Source organism: Canis aureus, chromosome 9 (genome assembly GCF_053574225.1).
Source record: "Canis aureus isolate CA01 chromosome 9, VMU_Caureus_v.1.0, whole genome shotgun sequence".
In the NCBI taxonomy this organism is placed as follows: domain Eukaryota; kingdom Metazoa; phylum Chordata; class Mammalia; order Carnivora; family Canidae; genus Canis; species Canis aureus.
In genome coordinates, this window is record NC_135619.1 from 36,328,777 (window position 1) to 36,337,404 (window position 8,628).

Consider the following 8,628-nt stretch of genomic DNA (forward strand, 5'->3'; position numbering starts at 1 on the left):
CCTCTTGAGTCCTCCCCACTTCCTGACTCCTCCTGACCTCCTGACTCCTCCCGACCTCCTGAGTCCTCCCGACCTTCTGACTCCTCCCCCACCTCCTGAGTCCTCTCCCACCTCCTGACTCCTCCCCCACCTCCTGACTCCTCCCTGACCTCCTGAGTCCTCTCCGACCTCCCGAGTCCTCCCGGACCTCCTGAGTCCTCCCCAACCTCCTGAGTCCTCCCCGCCCCGACCTGCGTCTACGTGCTGGTCTCCACCTCCCCGTCCACGCCCCGCCTCCCGAGGAACCCCCGCCGGCAACCCTTTTTTTAAATACTTGAAACCTCAACTTTCTTATGTGGAAAATAGAAATAATAAAAGTTACTTTCATATATTTGTGGTGATGATTGAATATGACATGATATATTCAAATTTATCATCATCATCATCATCATCATCATCATCATCATCATTTAATGCTGAAGTATTCAGAGGCTTTTCCACACAGGCAGTCCAAAAACAGAGCTTGGCTTACTTGTGGCATCAACCTGTCCAGCTCTCTGGGTATAAATTTGATGAGTATAAATTCTTGGGCAGGAGCAATTTCTAACAGACTTCATGCTTCCACTATACTCAGATCTACTCCGGTGCTGTGGTGGTGATTGATCTAAGTCAGATGAAATAATCGCAAAAGAACAGGGGAAAATACAATAGCCCTTAGTAGGAGGCAATAAATGTAGAATATATACCAAAAATATATTTCATATCCATAGCTATTTGTGGCTTATTCCTGATAATAGTTAACACGTATATGTTTGCAAAAGGTATTCTTTTTCATAGAGTTAATGGCATCCCTATAGTAAGGAGGTGTGTTACTTTCAATATCACCCATTGTGTACGGGAGCGGAAAAAGAGTTTGAGAGCTGGGAGGACTGAACTAAGAGTTGGGGATGGGATCACGATTTTCTTCCAGGTTGGTCCTAGCTCTTGGATTTAGTAGGTACTAAACTTTGTTTTAGTAGGTACTAGTCAGGAGTAGCTATTTGACATATGTAATACTCAGCTGAGGAAGAAAGAATGTTGAGGCAAGAATCTCTAAGAAAATAGAGGAAAATTAATTAAAATTGGAGATAAGAATTTTCAGTTTCTTTTATAAACCTCTTCTGCCTGCCTTTTAACCAAACGTAGCTAAACACTTACCAGTTTGCATGGCATTGAGGCACCCAGAGGCATTGGCAGTATGGGAATCAGCTCTGACCTGAGGTAGCTCTCATTTGCAGAGCACTTCCCCTCTTGCTGGGTTTGGGTTGAGATGGTAACCTTAAGTTGGTTTCCACTTGGGTACCTCAGGATTTCTTTTCACTGAGATGGTATATTTGGCACAGAATTTTGACCCTGAGTTATTTCTATAAGCTGGAGTCTAGAGAAAACCAGAGAATGTTGAGGCATAGCACACAGCATCCTATATTGTGGTTAATTATATGGGCTTTGATATTAGGAAGCCTGGGTTCAAACCCAGATGCATCCACTTATCAGCTTTGTGATCCTGGAGAGTTTAATCCCTCAGAGCATCTGGTTTCCTTTTCTGTAACATGAAGAGAAAAATGATAATCCTTGTTTCACAGGAAAATAGGCAGGATCAAATAAAACAATGTAGGTTACATATTTGGGAGAGAGCCTACCATAGAGTAAGTATTTAATACAAGCAGCTTGATTGTATTATTGGTAGTATTGGAAAATATCAGGACTGACATTTTGCAAAATAAAAAAGCAAGTACCTGTTGTTTTAGCAGTGAAGATCTGAACATTATGTTGGTTTTGAAGATGGGAATTTGGGCAAGAGGATCAAACTGTGGACACAAGGGCCATCTTACCATCTTGACATCCCAGGAAGCTGTCAGTAGAGCCTTCAGCTACGTGGTTATCCTACACTCAGCCGAGATCTGTTGTCTGACATTTCTGACTGCAGAGCTCTCAGCATCCTGGACAATACCTCCTTCCACCTGGATTGAGTTACTAATGTTCCTTCCAGGGCTCTCTTCCTCAAGGGTAGATGTGTACTACTCACTTATTTATGGAAATTAAATCCTTATATATTTAATCTATCCTTCAGAGCTGGCACTTGAATAAAGCAAATGTGATGACTTTTTACCTTTTTAATGATATTTCCAATTTCTGAGGTTAAGGGTATGCATACTTTAAAATTTTTAAATTTGAAGTAGTTTCAAATTTACAGAAATTTTGCAACAGATGATACAAAGGACTCCTCCTATTTATCTTTCATCAAGATTTCCCAATTGATAATGTAGGGAACCACTCAGAACCTCAGGGTTGATACAAAGATTATTTCAAGCTCAAGATATTTGAGAATCAAGAGATGCAAAAAGAAACTTTCTTGGGGGGCTTTCCTTATCTGGCTAAAAGCAGCAATTTCTAGAAAATAAGGCTATCAAAAATTCCTTCTTTTGGGAAGATCTACTCCCGGAAGGGAAAACATAGATAAAGCCTTCCCCAAATTCCTTCACTGAGGAGTTTTATGGCCCTGAGGGAGGCAGAAAGACCATTCATACTTCTGTAGATAAACGCTATCACTTTCTTATCTCTCACTTATTCTTCAAAAATCCCATTTGTTTTTCCTAAAGAAACCTATTTATTCTCCCCAGAAAAGCCTTTCTTTCTCCTTTCCCTCTTTCAAATTAGGTATATAAGCCTTTCACTCAAACCATTTAAGAAGCCAGCTACTTCTTTCCCTAGCTCTCCGGTGTACATGAATAAATCTTTTTCTTCTTGTTAATCTGTCTTTTGTCAGTGTAATATGCAGACCCCAGGGAAAGAACCTAACAGGTTAGATGACAAGTTTTTACTTCTTCCACATTAAGATTTTACCACTTTTGCCTTATCATTTCTTCTCTCATGGATATTCCTTAATTTGTTCTAAGCCATTTGAGAGTTATAGACATGAGCCCCCTTTGTCCCTTAATACTTCAACTCAACATGTATTTCCTAAAAATAAAGGCTCTCTTTTATATAACCAGAAGAAGTTGATGTTGAACAATACTATCATCTAATCCATAGATCTCACTAAAACTTTGCTGATTGTCCCAGTTAACAACCCATGGTATCCTTTAAAGGTCCGGTATCCAATCTAGGATCATGTGTTATATTTAGTTGTTATTTCTTTTAATCTCCCTTAATTCAAAACAGTTCCCTGGTCTTTCCTTACCTTTATGACATTGACAGTTTTAAAAATCTACTCTGTAAAATATTTCTCAAAAAAAAATTTTTTTTTGGTGTTTCCCTGTGTTTGGATTCAAATTATACATTTCTGGCAGGAACACTACCAAAGTGATATTGTGTTCTTCTCAGTCTATAATATCAGGAGGCACAGTATTTATTTTTCCTATTACTGTTGTTGTTTCCTTTTGTCACTTGGCTAAGATGGTATCTCCCTGGTTATTTTATTATAAAGTTAGTAACTATTACTTATTAGTAAGCAATGAATAAGGATTTTGTGGAGAGATGCTTTAGCTTTATCTAAATTTAATGCTCCTCATCAAATTTTCACTCATTAGTTTTCACATCCATTGCTGATTCATGATTAAATCAATTAGTACCATGAAGTTGCCAAATGGTGATTTTCTAATTCTATTATTCCTCTATATTCGTTATTTGGAATCCTCTTAGAAGGTAGAGCTTTTCACTTCCTTTCATTTATTTATATATTAACTTTTGTATATCCATATAGACTCATGGATTTCTATTTTGTTCAGTGTGTTATAACCTGTTGCTATTATTATTTATAAACCACTCAAGCTGGCTTTTGACAAGCTCACCTTGTTCTTTGAGCACTTCCTCACTTTTTGGTACTACATGATGTTCTGGGTTCACCTGTTGTTTCTCTGAAGCAGCCCTGGAATCAGTTATTTCTTTAAAGAGGCTTGGGTTCTTTTAGTGGAGGATAGAATTTAGAATCCATGATCCTGGTGCTCATTGGTACTGGAATATCATTGCTTTTAGCTCTTTTCAGCAGATTAGGAAATATGACACACTCACACATATACATACCCGTATCTATCCATTCATCCATCCACCCATCATTCATTTCTCCATCTATCTGTATACCCTAAAAACCATGAATTTACACTGATACCTTCAGTTTCAATCCAACAACACAGTGTTTATACTTTCCTCTCCTATCTATTTGTACCTCCCCACTCTACCACTGAAAAATCTGTCTCCCAATAGCCTCAATATATTTACTGAGTTGGTCAATTTTCCTATGTGTAACCAATGTCCTAACCACACAACTAGCCTCTTTGTCTCCAGTCCCACTGAACATATTTTTTACTTTAACCAAGGGAAATGGAAGAGGAGAGATGGCATATTTATTTTCTTTAATGAAGCCTGAAGTGGAAGTTCTGCTACTCAGTACAAAGTAAAATATTTTTCCTACTTAAACATACTTCTAAGTTCAAAGCAGACAGTAAAAATCTGTAGTGAAGGGTCACATTCAGTTGTTACAGCTAGTGATCAAAAGTGGTTATCTACTGTGCTTATTCTTATTATCAGAGGCTGATGTAACACCTTATTATAGCCATTAGTCAATAATTTTATTCCTTATGGATAAATCTGCCCATTTTAGAGCAACCAATGCATTTGATTAACATAGGTAAAATACCAAAAATCAGATTTTGCCACCCGTTTACACATCTCAGATTGCACTCATTTCTAAAATTATAACTAGTATTTTGGAATTCAGGACTTCAATATACTTAAACATTGCTCTGGCTTGAAGTATTATCTATTATATATAGCCCTGAAGACTTAGTAGTTTGAATGAGTTTGTTTAACCCTTCATCAAACTTTAATGAGCATCAAACTCTTGTGGTGATGGTTAATAGTGCCGATCCCTGAGCTCACACCCAGAGATTCTGATTCAGTAGTGCTGGGAATTGCCTTCATTTCAACGAGATCTCCAGAAGTTTCAGGAGCAATTGGCTCGGGGACCACACCTTGAGAAACACTGGATTAGCACATTTTCACTCAAGTCCCGGAGAATCCTAGTGTCGAAGCTGTAGTTGATTGTTCGTAGTCATATGCAAGGTAGAACTGGTCATTAGTGTAACCAAGGTGCAGGATTGTAAGAGCACCTGCCTCCGGGGATCCCAAACAGACCAGGTTAGGCCACTTTTCTGCTGACAAAATCCAAAGGGAGAGAAATGAATGGCAGTGAAACAAGAAAGGGATTTACTTCAGCGAGGCCAGCACCGGCAACACAGCAGACTAGCGTCTCAAAGCCTGTCTCCAAAGTGCCAAAAATACTTCTAGGTTTATATGAGGAAAAGGTGGGACAAAGGCCAATGGGTACACGCAGCTGGGCAGTGAAGGTCAAATCGATCACGGTTTTGGGGTCAATCACACAGGGTCTTGCTGGTTCAATTCAATCTTTATTACCTGAGGGGGGAGTTTCAGGTCCCATCAGGAGATGCTTTGGCTGAAGAGTTTTTTGTCTGAGTTAAGAGATAGGCTGGAAAGAATAACTTATCAATTAGAAAGTTTGGGATCAAAGTGGAGGTGGTGGAAGTCCAAAAGGACTTTCCAAAAGGACTTTCATTAAGACCCATGAGAGCTTTCATAGTCGGCAAGCTTATCAGTGGGATGAAACTTAGCTTCCAGCATCTAAATTACAGGATAGATGTATCAGTTTGTTCATCAACATTCACGTGTCAAGGCTGTGCTGGTGTGTCCAACAAGGGTGGCATCCCAGCCAGAAGCTTGGTTGACCAGACAGAGCTGTGGCCCCCAGGAGGCCAACCCAAAGGGCTAAGCTTGCGGGCCTTTGGGTTTGGCTGGCTAGTGTTCTTACTAATTAAGACTCAGAAGTGACTGGAGACAGACTGAGTGAGTACACATGCCACATGATCCTAGTTAAAGTCTGTTTCCTTTTTTTGGTTTTCGTCGTGGAACAAGGACAGATGACTGAAAAAACCATTGTCTTCAGCAGAAAGAAAGCAACTATCTATCAATACGTATTGAATCATTTATGCTGAGTGCTTTCACAAAGAGTGTTGCATTCAATCATCATAAATTTCCCAGTGAGGCGGTGACTTTATTATCATAGTTCCACAGATGAAGAGAGAGAGGTACAGGGAGTATGAAGTTAGCACATGATTACACAGCTAGTAAGTGGACATGAAGACTTTTGACTCTTAATCCAGTGCTTTGAGCAGTAAGTACCATATCAGGCAACCTCTGGTATTTTGACTTTGTTTTTCCTTTCCATGGGATCCCATTCAGGAAAACAGACACTGTCATGGATGAAAGGAAGCCTAACAGTGGGACTCATGCAGACTGGAAGCGTCCATACTAGCCTACTTCTCTCCTCTCCCCCTATCTATAGTCATTAGAGAAAACAGTAGATTTTTACCTACTACAAAACTGGGTCTTGCCCTTTCATGGTGGGAACCAGGCTTTGGTTATGCAAAGTGAAAGCAAAGATCCTCTTCTGTGTGGAAATAATTCATAGAAGGTTTTTTTCCATTACATTTGTACAATAAAAAGAACCATTTGGGTGATTTCTCTTTTTCTTTCCCTTTTTTTTTTTTTTTTTTTTTTTTTTAGATTTTATTCATTTGACAAAGAGCACAAGCAGGCAGAGCAGCAGGCAGAGGGACAGGGAGAAACAGGTTCCCCCACCCCAGCAAAGCCCATCCCAAGACCCCGGGATCATGACTTGAGCTGAAGGCAGACGTTCAACTGACTGAGCTACCTGGCACCGCTCATTTGAGTGATTTCACAGCAAATATTGGCCTTCCCTTCAAGAGTTACTGTAGAGCTCATCACTTCTAGATCTAAAGTGCTACTTTGGATACCTCCCACCTCCATCAGTTTCTTCCTCTCAACATTTCAGCTCAGCGCACATTACAGGGGTCAAGTGTCCCATGGTTCTTAGACCTCAATGGCAGCACTGGAGTTTGTGACCCAGAAACTTGAACTGACCAACATCTCCCAACTTGTAAGAACCATAACCAGAACTCAAGCTAGCTCTCTAACATGGAGCAATTCCTCTTTCCTCAGAGCCTGGCAGTGGGTATGAATATGTGTGTGGTAGGTGGAGATGTTGAGGGGTTCAACAGCAGCCGCAGCTCTCCCTTAATAGTGTCCCAGATTTTGTGTAAAATACTTGGATCAGTCAAAATCATGGTTCTTTTTCCTGGCACCCCACAACTTAACCCATCCAGTGGTCCACTAGCACAGGCCCCTAAAACTCAGCGTTTTGGGTGGATAGCATGGAAATAATACCAAGAGTATAATAGGAAACATCTATGTCCATCACCATATCACATCCATCACCAAGTTGGATTAATTTTACTCCATAAATATCTGCCCGATGAGTCCACTTCTCTCCATCTCCATTGTCACCATTCCAGCGTAAGCCACTATTGTTCCTAGTGGGGCCCCCGCAAGAGTCTCCCAGGGTCTCCCTCCTTTGTATACTCTGGTGCCTCCTTCAGTGTATTCTCCTCCTTGCAACCCAAGGTCAAGAGCTTCTCTCTTGATTGTCCTAAACAGCTTTCCCCTAATCGATTTGTATGTGTAATATCCACTTATTCTTCGGATCTCAGCAGCAGCCAGGGTCACTTCCTTAGAGAGGCTGCCTGTCTTTGCCTTGCAAGTTCCTGTGCTGTCTGCTCTTATAGAAATTTCCTCTTTATCTTCGTGGTATTTGCCTCCATTGGTGATTAAATACTCATCTGTATGACTATTGCATTAATGGATGTCTCCTCTACTGGACTTTGAAGGGGATACATCTGTATCATTCTCTCTCTCCCTTCCCTCCTCTATTTCTCTCTATCTCCCTTCTCCCACCTCACTTGGTTTTGTGTTTGTTTGTTTGTTTGTTTGTTTTTGCCATAGGAACTCTGTCTTCTCGCTGAGCAAAAAGTATGAGCTATTCTACATTGAAAAGGAAAAAAATGGAAGTTATTGTCAGGAAGGGCAGGCTTCCAAAGATCTGAGAGGGTCCACTGAGGTCTAAGTTAAAGCCATTCTGCAGGGTCTCCTACCACCTTTTACACCTGTGATTCATTTCTCCCACATTTGTTTTTGTTTTTGAGTTTTTCATTCTTCCACAGTTTTATTTATTAAACTTTTCAATAGAAAAATTTAAAATTAAATAGGCAGAGCTAATGTAATGAACTTTCATGTACTGTCACCAGCTTTAACCATTTACCACTTTTTGCCAGGCTTCTTCCATCTTTCTTTCTTTCCCATTTTTGTTGTTGTTGGTGGTGGTGGTGAAGTAATTCAAAGCAAATGATGACATCATATCATTTTATCCTCAGAGAGTCCAGTAATTAACTCTTAACACACAAGGATTTTTAACAACATATCCCCTAACAATAATAATTCTTTCACATAATTTTATTAATATTTAATTCCCCATCCATGTTCAGAGCTTCTCCACTTTCTAAAAATCATTCTATAATTGGTTGATTTAGGTTAGGATAGAACAAGACCCAAGCATGGCATCATTTCTCTTTTAATCCATAACTATTCCTTCTCCTCCCGTCTTTTAAAATTCCGCTTATGTATTGAAGAAATGGGGTCATTTATTACATACGATTTCCCATCTTCTAGATTTGGCTGATT

The 8,628-nt window shown here is 39.9% G+C and overlaps 1 long non-coding RNA gene across 1 annotated transcript; it reads right to left on the reverse strand.

Annotated features, from left to right (window-relative positions):
• Positions 1–326: 326 nt before the first annotated feature.
• Positions 327–3,917, reverse strand: LOC144320104 (uncharacterized). Its single transcript, XR_013385689.1, has 3 exons — positions 3,810–3,917; positions 1,177–1,396; positions 327–643 (listed from the first exon to the last, which is right to left on the reverse strand). It is a non-coding gene; the product is annotated as an uncharacterized LOC144320104 (long non-coding RNA).
• Between the last annotated feature and the right edge of the window lie 4,711 nt (positions 3,918–8,628).